General features: G+C 39.8%; 1 long non-coding RNA gene and 2 other non-coding genes across 3 annotated transcripts; all 3 read left to right on the forward strand.

The window, feature by feature from the left end:
* Positions 1–3,522: 3,522 nt before the first annotated feature.
* Positions 3,523–3,686, forward strand: LOC143142744 (U1 spliceosomal RNA). Its single transcript, XR_012990984.1, has one exon. It is a non-coding gene; the product is annotated as a U1 spliceosomal RNA (small nuclear RNA).
* A 1,518-nt stretch (positions 3,687–5,204) lies between these two features.
* On the forward strand, positions 5,205–16,051 carry LOC143141768 (uncharacterized). The gene is made up of 3 exons (XR_012990796.1): positions 5,205–5,678; positions 6,278–6,331; positions 15,736–16,051. It is a non-coding gene; the product is annotated as an uncharacterized LOC143141768 (long non-coding RNA).
* LOC143142726 (U2 spliceosomal RNA) lies at positions 5,376–5,566 on the forward strand. The gene has a single exon (XR_012990967.1). It is a non-coding gene; the product is annotated as a U2 spliceosomal RNA (small nuclear RNA).
* Positions 16,052–17,146: the final 1,095 nt, after the last annotated feature.

Genomic DNA, 17,146 nt, shown 5'->3' on the forward strand with positions numbered 1-17,146 from the left:
CAGAATCTTGGTGAACCTGGTTTTGTTGGTTAAAGTTTTTTTCTTTTTTTTCCCCTTTGCTGTTCCTTGGTTAGGCTACTCAATAAGAATAGAGGATAGCCCTTGGGAATTTCCCTGTATTCAGCTGTAAAGGCGATTTGTCCATAAAAATGCCAATTTCATTACCCTTTTGGAAGGACGGCATTTTCTTCTCCCATATAGGAGTGTATAGGCCTACTGTAGGAAAACTAGAGGAATATCATAGAAGTATACTTTAGTATAGAAATAACTATCTAGGCCTACGTTTGCGTTTTTTCGTTATATTGTGTAGCAACACAGAAATAGGTGGAATGAATAGTAATTTGTTAAAGTAAACTTTGCCTGAAATTCAAGTTGAAATTCAGTTCTTTTATGCCTAAAATGTCAAAGTAAAATGTCGAGGTGCCGTTTGTTTTTGGAGACGTGCCTGATTGGCCCATGTGGTCTACTCGGCGGACTGACACGATTGATCGTCGCTCCATCGTTGAATCAAACAAGTTAGCAAAGAAAAGGTCAGAGAATGGAACGAGCCTGCAAGTTTACTTTAGCGCACCTTTTGAGTCCGACTTGTTATTACACTGGGTTAGCTGTGCTTTGCCTACCAGTGTCGCATACAGCTTATAGGCTAGATGAGCTTTCGTACAGTTACATATCGTTTGCATTTGAGCTGGTCCGGTCTCAAGAAGACGACAGACGAATGGACAATCCGGCGGTTGATGCTGTTTCATCCGAGTTGCCAGTCTACCAATTGCTGTTTCCTTGGAGATGGGACTCCTCAGTTTACCTGAACAGGTGAGTGCTTTATTTCTTGAATTCTCATCCGAATAGGTCGCCTCTGCCCAAGTAGGGTAGCCTTCTAATTGAAGAGGAAGGTTTTGACTCTGCACAACATTCGTAGGTTAACGTTAGCCTAGAGTTGCGAAGAATGTAGTTTCAGGGCACAATCTGGCGCTGACGAAGGTGTTTAAAAGGCCTTTAATCCACTTGGCTATAAAAGTACGCGTTTAGGCACTTTAGACTTCACCAGAACATTAAAGTCTTATATGCGCTAACACACTCCATTGTTCAAATGACTAAAATAGTTTATTCGACTTGATTGGGATCGGCTATTGTTGAAGGCGAACGTGACTTTCTCCCATCTTGACTGTGCGGCTAACATTTCTTCAGACAGCGTTGAGCTTCTGACTCATTGTGTCAGCAGGAAGCAGGAAGGCCTATAATATAAATATGTGGCATGTAGCCTAACCCTATAGTCTCCCAACTTAATATGAGCCTAACGGAAATGGCGAAGTGTGACCTTAACAGGTCATAGGCCTTGCCCGTCCATACGAGTCAGTTAAGGGGCTGATTAAAAAGTTGTAACCTAGCCTTATACATAGCACGGTTTCCTTATAGAGATGAAATAGTATACATTTGCAACATTTACTATTTGTGTAAGGCTTACATTAGCTAGGTAAGTGGCCTATACTATAATCACGTGACGGCCAGATAGAGTACATGCGTAATGCATGCAGCTAGGCTACTGAGGGTATAGGCCTATGTTGAATAGGGCATTGCAAGAAAACCTACTATTTACACAACCAACAGTAGACTATATGTTTTCTTAGGCCTAGAGTTTTTCCCCCAGTGATATAGTTCTTAAATTGCAACAGACTTTCGATTTAGCCCAATGTTTCATCCAGACGACTCTGCAGGCTGAGCGTGACTGTCTGACTCTTGCCACAGTTGGATTTCACACACACACACACACACACAAGCAGATGTTAGGGCGCATGAAGGAAAAGGTAAGAACTGTTTCTTTATTGATTGGCAAGTCTTTTGTAATTTTATTGACTGTTAATTTCGTCAGTAATTTGTGTGTGTGTGTGCACGCGGTTGGTGGTGGGATCTTGGACGGTCCCGACATAGTGCTTCAAGCGAGGCGGGTAGCCTAACTAGCCTAAGCAGAAAGAGCGCATATCGGTTAAATGGCTTAGGTCCTTTCTTTCATTTTTTTGACAATTGTATTGTGATTGTCCCCTACTTATCAAAAACTGTCTAATTCTTTGATGGTGGTGGAGGCTTCGTGGGGCAATTTGAGCAAGACATTGGCCTAACATTGGCCTCAGTCTCTTGGCCTAACAGTCCCTTGGATTTCCTCAGCAAGGAGAGTTGCAATTAGGTTGGAGCAGTGCAGGATAGTGTTCATGGAAGAGTGAGATGGCCTAAACAGGCTCGATTATAGGGTTGATGGGCAGTATGAAACGACCCCGATTTACCAGTTCCCTTTGTCTAGTTTTGTTATGTCAGTCTTTCAGTTCAGTTTTAAGGTTACACGGTACAAAGAAATATGTTCGTCATTAGCATATGGCTTTATAAACATTTTAAACAGTAAGCCCTGCCGACCTAGGGAAAGGTTATACATTCTGTCACATGTCGTGGCGGATTTGGAAATGCCACCCATGCCCCCTGCTGGCTGTATGGTGCAGTTTTCCTCGACTGCGTGAACGTAGACAGCAAGAGCGGTAACTTTTTTGTGGAATAAACCGCAACTTTATAACTGGCTAATAGGCCTGACAAGTGGATCTAACTCGATCATGGATTAGGATGGACGAGTTACCTTTCCACATAAGTCCGGCATAGAATAGAAGCAATTGATTAGAAGCCTTGCACACTCTTTTAGAATATGTCTGCGTGTAAAAACGTTGTATAAACTCCCATGTCATACAGTATGTATTGTAGGCTACTGCTGTAGTTTATTTGTAAAACAGTAGTGGTTTTTTTGGAAGATATTAGATTGGTGTGTGCAGGTCTTAAATTCTGTTGCGGAACCTTTGACAGTAGAACGGGCGGGCGAAATTGGATGCGTGGGTTCGTCGGAAGGTTTAAGAGATACACCAAACACAAGCATTTCCGGTTGTAGTAATTCAAAAACTCAAAAGTCCTATTTTAAATCTACAAAAAGGCTTGTGTTTATTAACAAGTTACATAAGTTGAACGTTTTTATTCATATGATCATTGGAATTGTTATGGCCTCTCACAGGCTCATCTATTCATGTTACTGGATGTCCCGAGTGCAAACAATAGGCTATGCAGTTGCTAACTTGACAGCTATCTGATCCTTACAACATTTGAATGCAGGATAATAGTTTAATAACATGCTAAGATAATATGATCGGGCAGTACGCTAGTGGTGGGTTGCCTTGATTGTGCTAATACAGAAGTATTGATACCCCACTTAGTAGTTTTGGAGTGTCTTTAGGATTATGTTGCCTTGGATGATCACATGGGTTGCTTTTGTTTCTTAGGTCATGAATGCTGGGGCATCATGGTAGATAGAATTTGGCGTCTGCGTTATGTCTCATTTCAAGCACAACAATATTTCAATATGGAATGGTTAACCTCTGTTACGTGTCTGTGAATGTATTATTGATTTAGGGGTTTCACGGAAAGCAAGCATTAGATTACCGTCTTTATGGAATGTATGGCACTTGGTCTAGTACCCTTGTTTGCCAGTAGCAACTCATACTTACCTGGCAGGGGAGATACCATGATCAAGAAGGTGGTTCACCCAGGGCGAGGCTCAGCCATTGCACTCCGGTTGTGCTGACCCCTGCGAATTCCCCAAATGTGGGAATCTCGACTGCATAATTTCTGGTAGTGGGGGACTGCGTTCGCGCTCTCCCCTGATCATTTTGTGAAAAGAAAAGGTGCAGCTGTAAGAGAGGGTCTGTGGTCATGTTGAGTGAGTAAGGAAACCTAGAACTGTAATGTCTGGACTACAGACAGTTTCATAAGAAGGAAGTTAAATGTGGGCTATGTTACTGTTTAGTGTTTATAGATTTGCCAATATTAGGTTTGTCTTTGCAGTGGTTCATCTGAAATATTGGTGTACCACTATTGCCAGATCTTGAAAGCTAAGACAAGCTTGCAGGAGCACAACTACATGGGGGGTAAAAGCCTCCCATACCGGCTTGTTGCTTTGTTTACAAATTATTTGGATTTGGGAGGTTGCATGGTGCTCTTGCTCTGGTTCCATGCCATTGTTGCAGTGGAATGTAAGAATACGCAGTACGTTATGCTATATTTCTCGCAAAGTATGAAAAGTATTATTTATAGCTAGCCCACATTTTGCAGGATGGAAGACGAGCATATTCTCTGTATGACTGAACCATTAACAGTTTCTATGACATGCTTATTGATTTTCTACAAAGGCCCTAGATTTGGAAAAAGGTGCAAAAAGAGTGCCGTTAAGGGTAGTATAAACTTGTTTTTAAACACATTTGGTATGAATCATTGTTTCTTTCTTTGAAATACAATATTTGATTTAAGTTGTGCCAATATTTGAGCTCTCCACATATGATGGGTTGGATGATTATAAATAAATAATAATAATAATATTATTATATGGTTATAAATGGGTTTATGTACTACATTCAGACATACATGATGTTGAAAACAAAATGAGTATCATTATTTTGGGACTCGAGGCCAGGAGTCCTCTGAGCCTATGAGGATGCAGACATGGCAAACGACTCAAAAGCTTGCATTTGGAGATGTGTAGGGTTCCCTGATTTGAACTGATTTTGTTAGTTTGACTTTACAGACAATACATTGCATGATTTAATATACACATTTTTACTATAATACAACAAGTCGCCCATTCCATCCCCATTTCTTTTATTTTTTACGTTGATAGAATTTCTCTGCCCTGGCCTCTTGGTGGTTGTGTTTGCTTGTGCTTTAAAACCCCTTTGGTCGTATGCAGCTCTGGCTCTGTAAATGGGAAATAAATAGTGTGCCGCCATCGACCAGAAGACATCTGAGTTATTTAGTGTTGACATAATTGTTATAGGATGATTTGATTTGTTTGGACTTTTATTTAATCTGATGGAGTTTTATATTCTATGCTGATTAGAATTTATAGCCAAATTCACGAGTGTATTACATTGTATTTACGTTGCAGTACCACTTTCAGCCACTGGGTGGAGAGCCACATCATTAAAATTCCACTAAAACGCTAAACCTCAAATCCTGGCCATTTGTAGAAGCTCTTTGCATAGAAGTTGTGTTTCACGGGCTTAAATTCATTGGCACTTCACGAAAATGTTCCTTCAAATCGTACCTGTAGTGTTGCTTAGTTATACTTAAATGTGATTGGTTGAGAGGTTGTGTCATGTGACGAATCATTCATGTAGTGTCTCAAAATGCCAAAATATAAATGTGCAATGTGTGATTTTCAAACTCTACTACTATAGGAATGTGAGTGCGTGTTCCGACATTATCACTCAGAAAGAAAACGTGTTGTTTGTTAGGAGCGCCCTAACCTTGAAGATTACGACGGAGAATCCAGTCCCTCGCGGAGCACTAGGTCCGGTATCGCTTCTCGGCCTTTTGGCTAAGATCAAGTGTAGTATCTGTTCTTATCAGTTTAATATCTGATACGTCCCCTACCCGGGGACCATATATTAAATTGATTTTTGGAACAGGGAGATGGAATAGGGGCTTGCTCCGTCCACTCCACGCATCGACCTGGTATTGCAGTACCTCCAGGAACGGTGCACTCCCCTCGGGGAAAAATGGCATGTGAAATATTAGCAATTAGCTTCGGCATTCAGTATGTTTTAAGCTGCACGATAACGGGGGCTATGCTTTTGTTGTGGATCACAGTTTCTGGAAACGTAAGTTGCCTGCGAAGTTTTATCGCTCTTCTTGAGCTATTTGCACGGTTAGCCGATATGTATCCTTAGCTGATGCCATGCATTAGCCTACTTTTGTAGTAGCTTAGAGTCTGTGCACCACTCTAACGAGTGTATCTGGTGTGCTTAAGTACAGACGCTAGCTGCAAGCGGTGTTTAATGCAATGTTTTGCTGTTTGATGGGGGAAGGGGTTCAACCAAGTTGCCTTGCTGTGTAACGTTAGACACATAGCAGCGGCACACATGTTGCTGCTATGTCAGACTTGGACACTACGTAGCGCAGCTGCAATCTTTATCATTCCCTTTCATGGTTTGTCGTTGACGCGTAGTCGATAACCGATTCCACAGTTGCTAGCTTTGCAGCTAACTGTAACTTTAAGTGACGTTAGAAAATGCTCGTGTTAAGTTAAGTAGTTTAAGTTAACTTTGTAGCCTAGTTAATGTTAGTGTTGCAAGAGCTCCGATAACTTGGAATGGTATTATTGATTGGTTTAGTTATGATCCTGCTCGTAATGTTTTAGTTTGTTCCGTCCTCAAGGCTCATGCACAATGTGATGCATTTGACTTTGTTGTCGTTGTAGGTGTTGGATTAAAAGAACATCTAATCGCCATCTGTGAGCCTCGGCACGTAAACCGTAAGTGTCACATTCACACGTTGTTACATTCCTTGTGCTATGGGAGGGGATTTCCCACAGGCACCCAAGCCTATTTCACATTACACTGCATGATGCAGATGAAATAATACCAAGTAGGTATTCATTGTACAACCCCAAAACAGAAAAAGTTGGGACGTTGTGTAAAATAATAGTGAATAAAAACAGAATGTAATAATCTGCAAATCTCTTAAACTCATGTTTAGCTGCAAAAAGGACACAGACAACATATGAAATGTTGAAAATGACACATTTGACTATTTCATGGAAAATATATGTTCATTTTGAATTTGATACCAGCAACATGGTTCAAAAAAAGTTGGGACAGAGGTAATAAAATGCTGGAAAAGTTGTGCAACGATAAAGAAAACAAAATGAGGTATGTTTCACAACTAATTAGGGTAACTGGCAACACAATTGGGTATAAAAAAGAGCATCCCAGAGAGGCAGGGTCTCTTAGAAGTAAAGATGTAGGGGTATTCATCACTCTGTGTAAACCCATGAGCACAAATGATGAAACAATGTCATTTTAATGCTTAACATGAAATTGTGAAGTATTTGGGGAGTCATCATTTACAGGACATAATATTATTAAAGGAGCCGTATGTAAGAAAAATATTTCAATTAATCATAAAATGGCCCTGATATTTCACTAGACATGAAGAAATCATGTTCATTTTAAATACTTATATCACTGACAACAGTAGTCCGGCCAGGATATTGTCATTTAAAAAGTGAAGTTGCAGCCCTCAACTGATGTTGATGTTGTGTTTTGTCATGTCATGTCATGTTGTGTTTTGGCCTGATGCGCCACCCTCCACCTATCTACTAATCACGAAGTCAGTAGTGTTTCGCCATCCGGGTTGGCAACCACGAGTCAGGGTTTAGTTTAATCCTGCACATTAGGGGTGGGCGATATATAGGGATGTCCCGATCCAGCTTTTTGCACTTCCGATCCGATACCGATATTGTAGCTTTTAGCATCGGCCGTTACCGATACCGGCCGATCCAAGCATGTATTAAAGATTAAAGATATTTACTTATTTTGTTGTTATACTCATGTTGAAAAGGGTTTTACTCTTAAGAACAACTAGCCAACTTAATTAGGTTAGTTTGAATAATCCACAGTGGTTGGTAATGACCTGTTTATTCTTAACAGGGTTAAGTAAACACAAAATAAAAAATAGTCAATTAACCACACAAACTGAATTGGCATCAGTGCTCTGCTCAAGAGTGTAAACCAAGGCTTAAGAAAGCCATCAGTGTAAACAATATTGTAAACAATATAAAATTATATATAAAAGCAACACACACAAAACCTGAGTAGAAAATAGTCAAATTACCACACACACACTGAATTGGCTATAAGAACCCAAATAACTGTCACGCCTTTTACAGTATTACAATCTCCTCCACACTTTACTGCTCCATCTCCATACTCCCTTCAATTTCTACTGTTTGCCCTGGCTGCAGTCTGAGCATGATGGGGAGATTCTTCTCATCAATGATAAGTGAGACTGCGCTAAAAAGCCTCTCACTGTTGCGTTTTAAAAGCGAAACTGATGCCACAACTGGTCTGGGTTTGCTGAAGTAACCTAGGCTACAGGCTGCATTTATTACAGAAAATCAAGCAATAGCACGTAGGCCTATCTACACTATTTAGTGACAGGAGCTTAAGTTTACCGCGACAACAGCTGTCACTAATTCATATCGTCGTAGGCTGCGCCAATGCACAGACTAAACGGTAAAAAAAGTTATGATAGCCTACTGGAAGCTTCTACCCTTTTGGATGTGTAGAGTTGTAGGCCTAGGTGCACTAGTTGTTAGCGATTGAACAGGTTGCTTTTTTAAATGAAATGCGTTTGTTAGGCTAGCCTATTGTAAAAATAGGTAAATTATAGTGCGTGCTGTGCCTATACATTACACAAACAATCTTAAATCGCGGAGATAACATTCGTTAGACAGGCAAAGCTGTCAGCAGCAACATGCATAAGAGGGTCTCGCGGACACTCGCGGTCGCGGTTAACATTAGGCTATATTAATTCAACTGTGACATGAAATGTTTGCTCGATAACTTTAAATTCTTAGTGGGACATGCACAGACAAGTGGGATGCTGGACAGGTCGCTAGGTGTGCTGAAAAACGCGGACCGGATTTGGGGGGAAAAGCTGAAAAAAACTGGAATGGATTACCTACATCGGTTCGCTGGAAAACACGGACCGGAGTTTTTAAAACAAACTGGATCGGGAGTCCGGATCGGGATTTTCCCGTGCAGGCCGATCCCACATTTTTTGCTAATATCGGCGGCCGATCCGATCCAAATATCGGATCGGGACATCCCTAGCGATATATATCGTCTGCGATAATATCGTGATTGCTGCTTTAACGATGTGCAAATTGACATTATCGAGTATTTAAATTACTTAGGGGGAAAACACATTTGAAATCACGCATTGAACCCCCATACATTCACTAAAGCCAGGAGGTGAATGCGAGAGAAGCCCATAGGGAGAAGCCCCTGGCTGCAGCAGAGCAAGTCACGTGATTGCTAGTGGTCCACGTTGTCACACGCAGCCTAATGTTTATTTTGTGCAGCTACTTCGTTCAAGTGGCATTGATGAGTTAAATTAACGGTATTATATGTAAACATTAGGCTAGCCTTTGAGTATTTCAATAATCAGTTGTAAACAAAGAAATCTTCTTATGTTACCTTTTTGTAAATGGACTGAAGTTTGCTCTAAATATAAACTTTTATCGATTATGCTAACCGTTAGCATCTCTATGGGATTTCTCATATAAATTAGCCATAAGCTAATGCATTAGTTTCTATTCTGTAAGGTCTGCTTAGTTTTACAGTGAAACCAGAGAATGTCTAATAAGGACATAGACGGGCTCTATTCAAAGTAAAGGTTTGAAAGGAACTTCAGCTTCAGACTTTCACTTGGGAAACTGTCAGGCCTATCTATCCTCTGTAATGTAGCTGGCTAGACCATGTCATTGCCACACACACAAGTGGGGGCAGATTTGGAGATTTGCAGATGTGTCATAGAGTGACAATGCATTGGTTTGGTTAAAAAGTCATAGGTTAGGTCATTGGTTATTATTGAAAAAAATATATAATTGAACATGTTTTTAAATGTTAATTCATATTAACTGACATGAACCCTACTGTACATGAAACATTACTGTCTAGCTGCGAGAGAGCTCTCTCAAATGCACAAGTTCTGTGCACTTTCAGTCAGAGATTAGTGGTTGCGCTATGCCTGAAACACACGTGCATACCTAAATCCTCAAATTACGGCCAGGATTCTGTTTGGGCCTCAGATTCGGACAAATAAAGGCCAGTAATAATTTTGTTTCAATTTAACTCATAAAAGAGCTCTTCTTAATATTTTATATTGTTGGTTGGTTTAATATTGTTGCCAATGAAAAGTCATTGTCTTACACGTCTCCAACACGTTGCTCTCAAGCTATCAGTTGCATGACGCCCCCTTCTGAGCTTGCCCGAGGCTGAAGCAGTAACCTAGCCTACATTTAAACACAATTGTTGCTGCCAGGCAGTAAATCATGCATGATTAAAAAATAACTAAATTTAGGCTGAATAAGGTTTCCATTTCAACACAACACACGTTCCATGAATAAATGAAAGCGGATGCCTTATCTCGCAATAAGCGGATGGAAATCCCAACACCCATCCTTACATGAAACTTAATAGTGAACTAGAGATGTCCGATAATATCGGCCAACCGATATTATCGGCCCGATATTAGCATAAAAATGTAATATCTGTTAATATCGTTATCGGATTTTTTTTGCCTTAAAACCGATAAAATAATGCTTGCGTTACACCCAAATAGTGCCTATGCGCTCCTGAAGCGTTTACCGCCGGCGCACAGATGATGACCTCATCAATCTGCGTCTTGAAGCATACAAACAAGCGTGGATGGCTGCAGTAACAAACTTGCTCGTGGCCGTAGTAGCTAGCCCCTTGCGTTGGCCGTGACGCCCCTTTGAAAATCAGAGGTTTACAGGCCACGGTGGCCTTGGTGCCCCCTTCTCTAAATATTCTGCTTTGCGTCCTACTAATAGCGATATATATTCAGCCTATGGCCTATGGCCAAATTACGCAGTGGAGAAAGTGACAGCGCAAGAAAGAAAGTGCGTCCAAATTAACCCATCCTACTCATCACACAGACATCACAAGTATCACATGAAAGAGCTTTTTCTCAGCTTTTAAACGATGTTAGCCGCTAATTGCTGTGGTGAACGGTTCGCGAGAAAAGTAAATAATATCATTCAATTTAATCATAAATTCTACCGAAGGTTTTGCGTCCATCTCCCTACCCATTCATCTCGGTGGAATACTTCCGAACCCTTCGTTTAACATATGACAAACCATATATCAGAATAAACAGCAGACCTTACCGAACAGTAAGGTGTAAAGCAGTCCCCTGTACAGTTAGCCGTTGCAGACTAATCCCGTTTTGAATTTGCAGTAAATTTCAACATACATGGATGTCTCCAAATTTGGGATTTAAGTTTTACACTGTGTTTAAATTGTTCCACATTATTTCATAACGGGCCAAATACAAAACAAATATTACAAATGTCGCCTAGATATCGGTAAATCAGAGGACAGCTGACTATAAGAGTTTGTGAAAGTAGCCTTCATGATCACAAAATGCTAAGCATGCATCTAGGCTATTTGAGTTTCTTAAAGCTGAGCTGTGCTTAAATTGTTCAATACATGATTTCATAACAGGCCAAATATAAAATAAATGTTAAATATAGCCTAGATAATAAATAATAAAAATGTTAAATATAGCCTAGATAATATAAAATATTAGATGATCTGATGATTTACAGTTATATGTAATATGTCATGTTTTATGTTTTTGTAATGTTTCATACAGTGATGCAGGTCTACTGCAGTGAATACAACTTTGATCATGTTTATAGCCTACTACTGTATAGTTAACTTTGGCCTTGGTGCCCTGACATGTGGCCTTTGTGCCCCCCACCAAATATGCCCAACTGAAGGCCAAGTGGCCTTGCCCCTAAAATGGTGAAATTCTAAGCCTGATTGTGGGTATGGCCTGTTATGAAGTCAGTCTTTTAGCCCCGTTCATTGGACTAATACTAAAGGAGGACTTTGTTTACTACTCTGGAAGGTCTGGATTGAAACTTTGTGCCTTCCTTGTTCTTATTGCACACTACCTTAGTGTTGCATCTCTTTGTTGTTGCTCATGTAGAGCAGTGCTGATTGAGCCCAGTTTATAATTTAATATAAAATGATTGCATTAGCCCAAGTAATGGGCTAGGGACACAGGCTGCTTAGATTTGTACACCTTAAATGTTTCATTTTTTGTACTTCACCTCAAGCCTGAAGAATTTTTTGTAGCTCAAACAAATGTTTTCAAAATTGTGCAGTATAGTTGCCACATTGTAATTGACTCATATTTGTGCATTCATTCAATTAAGGTGATTGAGTTTTAGTTAAAGAAACAGTTCATGAAGCATCTATCTATAAAGCAAGAAGCGTCTGTGTGTCTGTGGCACGCATATCTCGCTGACCGTTTGTCAGACTGATTACAAACTTGGCAGGTGTCTTGCTACGGGCATGAGTAAGTGCACTGCCGAATTTGACGTTGTTTGAATAAGAAATGCAAAAGATATCGTTAAATAGCCTATATCGGTAAAAGAAGCACGCATTGGCTTTCGCCGCTAGCCACTCCCCCTCCCACACAGCATGTAGGACTGTAAGCTACCAGTGAGGATAGAAGCAGGGCTTTGGCAGAATTGGATCAGTGTAGGTTACACGGGTAAAAACTTAAGCGAGTGCAAGATAACTCCACGGATTTTGCAACAACACGCCAACATGCCAACACACACAGGTAGGCTATGCAGTGGCTCTTCAAAATTACGTAAAAAATGATTTGCAATAAGCGGACACTTCGAATAGCCCAGGCTACTTTGGACTGTCTTTAGACTTTGAATAAGCACACGACAATTCAAACTGCAAGGTCCTAAATTGAAACGAACGATAATGGTCCCGAATCAAAGAACGTCCCAGAATGCCACACATGCAAAGCATAACCAGCGACAAGCAACGAGTGGCAGACAGTGTGATGTCACTTATGAATAGCCCAGGCTACTTTGGACTGTCTTTAGACTTTGAATAAGCAAACGACAATTCCAACTGCATATCCTAAATTGAAACGAGCGATAATGGTCCCGAATTAAAGAACGTCTCAGAATGCCACACATGCAAAGCATAACCAGCGACAAGCAACGAGTGGCAGACAGAGTGTGATGTCACTTATAGGCCACCAGAGACTGTTTTTGAGTCACACCGTTGCAAATTCCATATGATGCATCATTCCACAAAATGGTTTGTTTTCTCTATCATCAAGTTATTCAATAGGCTAAACATATAGCCTTGACTCAAAACAGCTGTTAGGATTATGTCATTTTGATTTGTAAAAAATGTCACATGCAGCCATGCTTAAATTCTGCTTACTTCACATGTATTATATTATTATATTATCTGTAGGCCTATTCATTATTGAATGCTTACCTGGAATTATGTTTTCCCCTATCATCCTATTTTTAAAGCAGGCCTACCTGCAGGCATGTAATTGGGCTACAGGAATAGCATGTTTGAACGGGCACTGCACTAGTCCTACAAATGCAGGCTCATTTAACACAGAAAAAGGGTAGCCTGTCATACACTATGCCTGTTATTGGGGGCCTAGCAGCGAAGCTGCGAAGGCACCCATTGAGTTAGTAGTTTTTCCTATTATTAGGGGTCCGAGCAGCGTAGCTGCAGGAACCCTATTGTTTCTGTACCGTTCATTTTTTGACCAAAATTCTGTAAAAGTCATACTGCAGCCTAAACCGTAACTCCAAAACTCTTGAAATTATCAGGTATGGTTACCAGTACCCCCCTCTACCCATAACCCAAAATTTGGGGTACTGCACCCAAAGGTGGCGCTATTGAAAAAATTTTTTAATTATGCTTATTTCTCCTTACCAGATTCACCTAGACTCAAAATTATTTCATCATATTAATCTCTACATTCAGATGCACCTTTTTCACCCTGGTCTTATGCTCTAAAAATGTTTACTTTTGCCACAATTTCAGAGAAAAGCCAAACATCATAAAAAGTTTCACAGGCTTCAAAAATGATCAAATCTTCACCAAAATTCTCACAGACAATGTTTAGACAAAGCCTCACAAAAGTTATCAAAAGAATTTGGATACGTTGTTCCATTTCAGAGATATAGGCCAATAAAGTTCGACCACTCAGCCCATTTCTCCTATATCACCTATATTCCTATATGAGTAATTTTTTTTTCTTGGATAACAACCATACAACCATCATTAGGTGGATACCATTAACAGTGCACATTTTCAGATATGTACTCTTTTTTATAAAGCCCTTAATTCTATTGTCAAATGTATGCTAGGAATTTTCTTGATGTTGTGTGTTTGCCAACACACATTTTCACCATTTGAATGTGACTGCTCAATGTGTATGATTGTCAGTGGCTGAGTGGGATAATGCCTAGTGCTGGTGTTTGTTAGGTTGAGAGTTCGAATCCTGCTAGAGCTTTAGGCTCAAGATGCACATGCTATTGGTTATTGAAGATTCACACTATTGAACAGCACCTGAATGACATCAGACAATTAACATTCACACTCATTAGTTGCCAAGAATCAGAATGCCGACACACTCTATGACATATAGGGGAACTTCTTTGTTTACTATTTTTCCTTCATCATTAAGTCTATCATATTTATATTTCATCCATTACTGTTCTTCTCTATAAATGTCTAATTGCCCCAGAATATCCAAAAGTTTTCAGGTATACTCTTTCAGGAAAGCCCTTCATTTTATTGTCAAATGTATACTTGGAGTTTTTCTTGTGTGTTTACCAACACACATTTTCACCATTTGAATGTGACTGCTGAATGTGTATGATTGTCAGTGGCAGAGTGGGATAATGCCTAGTGCTGGTGTTTGTTAGGTTGAGAGTTCGAATCCTGCTAGAGCTTTAGGCTCAAGATGCACATGCTATTGGTTATTGAAGATTCCCACTATTGAACAGCACCTGAATGACATCAGACTATTAACATTCACACTCATTAGTTGCCAAGAATCAGAATGCCGACACACTCTATGACATATAGGGGAACTTCTTTGTTTACTATTTTTCCTTCATCATTAAGTCTATCATATTTATATTTCATCCATTACTGTTCTTCTCTATAAATGTCTAATTGCCCCAGAATATCCAAAAGTTTTCAGGTGTACTTTTTCAGGAAAGCCCTTCATTTTATTGTCAAATATATACTTGGAGTTTTTCTTGTGTGTTTACCAACACACATTTTCACCATGTGAATGTGACTACCCAATATGTAGGATTGTCAGTGGCTCAGTGGGATAATGCCTAGTGCTGGTGTTTGTTAGGTTGAGGGTTCGAATCCCCGGTAGTGCTTTAGGCTCTAGCTCGAATACTATTGGTTATTGAAGATTCACACCATTGAACAGCACCTGAATGACATCAGGCAATCAACCTTCACACTCATCAGTTGCCAAGAATCAGAATGCCGAGACACTCTATGACATTCAGGGGAACTTCTTTGTTTACTATTTTTCCTTCATCATTAAGTCTATCATATTTATATTTAATCTATTAGCGTTCATCTCTACAAATGTCTTATCGCCCCTCCATGCTTGGAGTTTTTCTTGTTTGTTTACCAATACACATTTTCACCATGTGAAAATCCAGAAACATGTAGGATTGACAGTGGCTCAGTGGGATAATGCCTTGTACTGGTGATCCTTAGGTTGAGAGTTCAAATCCCACTTGAAGCATTAGTGAGTTGTGGATGTTAGCATACTACAATAGAATGCTGTTGGGTTGTGGAGGATAACACACTATAACATTACAGCTACTTGTCAATATGGACTTGTAGTGCAGGGCAAGTATTACTGTATAATTATAAGCTGTAGCCTATAATTATTTGTTATTCTTATAATATTTGTCATTTCTTATACATATTTAGTCGGCTCTTCCACTTGACAGAACAACTCAATATCGGTTAAGGATGTCACGCATGAAACAATGCTGCAGAAACATGAAAATACGACTGAGTTTAGTAGGCTATAATTTTCAGTTCCTGTTTATCTATTGCACAATGGGTAATAATTTAAAGGAATCATGTTGCAATCTTGTAAATAGTGACCCTGCAAGATCCCTAGTCATTGCAAAATCATAGTCTGTGACTTAAAACTCTACTACTTGTCTTTAGATGTGAGAGGGTCTGAGACTGTAGTCTTTCAAAAATCTTTCCCAAATCTTTGCAAATCTTTCCAAAGTTTACCCGCTGGGAAACCCTGTAGCTCCGGAGCAGGGGCTCAGACCAGGATAAATTGTTTGCTCGCCCTCAGTTCGCTCTTTTGTTCATCTCAACCCAGCACTCCAGTGTGTCCTGCTCTGTGTGCGTCTTTGAGTTAACGTAAGTCATCACTTTAATCACCCTCACTATGACTTTTGTGATGTTTATCAGTTTGTAGAGTAGCTCTGCCATCATGTGTAAAGTTAAGGTCTTTGTTTGTTGGTTTGGTGTGTTGGAGTCCCATGTGAGAGATGATTAGGTGATGTTGGTTGACTTGGGATGTCAAGTATTGTTTAGTTGTACCTTATATAGCCATATGATTTCAGTTTATTGTTCAAATGTCAATTGGTTTGTTTGTGAGTTGGGATCTGTACTGATTTACCCCATTTCACTGATTACTCCATTTTCTGTTTGTTTCCTCTTTGATGCAGCACACATACAAGTAAAGAACAAAAGAACAGATGAATTGAAACTCAAATAAAGTTAACTTGTGTTGCACCGAAACCTGCCATCTCCGTGTCATCACTCCATACCATTGAGCCTTCTGAGTCACACCATTGAACAGCACCTGAATGACATCAGGCAATTAACATTCACACTCATTACACACTGCTGGTGTTTGTTAGGTTGAGAGTTCGAATCCTGCTAGAGCTTGAAGCTCAAGATGCACATGCTATTGGTTATTGAAGATTGACACCATTGAACAGCACCTGAATGACATCAGGCAATTAACATTCACACTCATTAGTTGCCAAGAATCAGAATGCCGACACACTCTATGACATATAGGGGAACTTCTTTGTTTACTATTTTTCCTTCATCATTAAGTCTATCATATTTATATTTCATCCATTACTGTTCTTCTCTATAAATGTCTAATTGCCCCAGAATATCCAAAAGTTTTCAGGTGTACTCTTTCAGGAAAGCCCTTCATTGTATTGTCAAATGTATACTTGGAGTTTTTCTTGTGTGTTTACCAACACACATTTTCACCATGTGAATGTGACTGCCTATTATGTCGGATTGTTAGTGGCTCAGAGGGATAATGCCTAGTGCTGGTGTTTGTTAGGTTGAGAGTTCGAATCCTGCTAGAGCTTTAGGCTCAAGATGCACATGCTATTGGTTATTGAAGAGTCACACCATTGAACAGCACCTGAATGACATCAGGCAATCAACATTCACACTCATTAGTTGCCAAGAATCAGAATGCCGACACACTCGAAGACATATAGGGGAACTTCTTTTTTACTATTTTTCCTTCATCATTAAGTCTATCATATTTATATTTCATCCATTACTGTTCTTCTCTACAAATGTCTAATTGTCCCAGAATTTCCAAACGTTTTCAGGTGTACTCTTTCAGGAAAGCCCTTCATTTTATTGTCAAATGT

Source organism: Alosa pseudoharengus, unplaced genomic scaffold (genome assembly GCF_046254945.1).
Source record: "Alosa pseudoharengus isolate Yale_2024_CS ecotype anadromous, Long Island Sound unplaced genomic scaffold, YU_APseudo_1.1 YU_APseudo_1.1_scf_24, whole genome shotgun sequence".
Taxonomy (NCBI): domain Eukaryota; kingdom Metazoa; phylum Chordata; class Actinopteri; order Clupeiformes; family Clupeidae; genus Alosa; species Alosa pseudoharengus.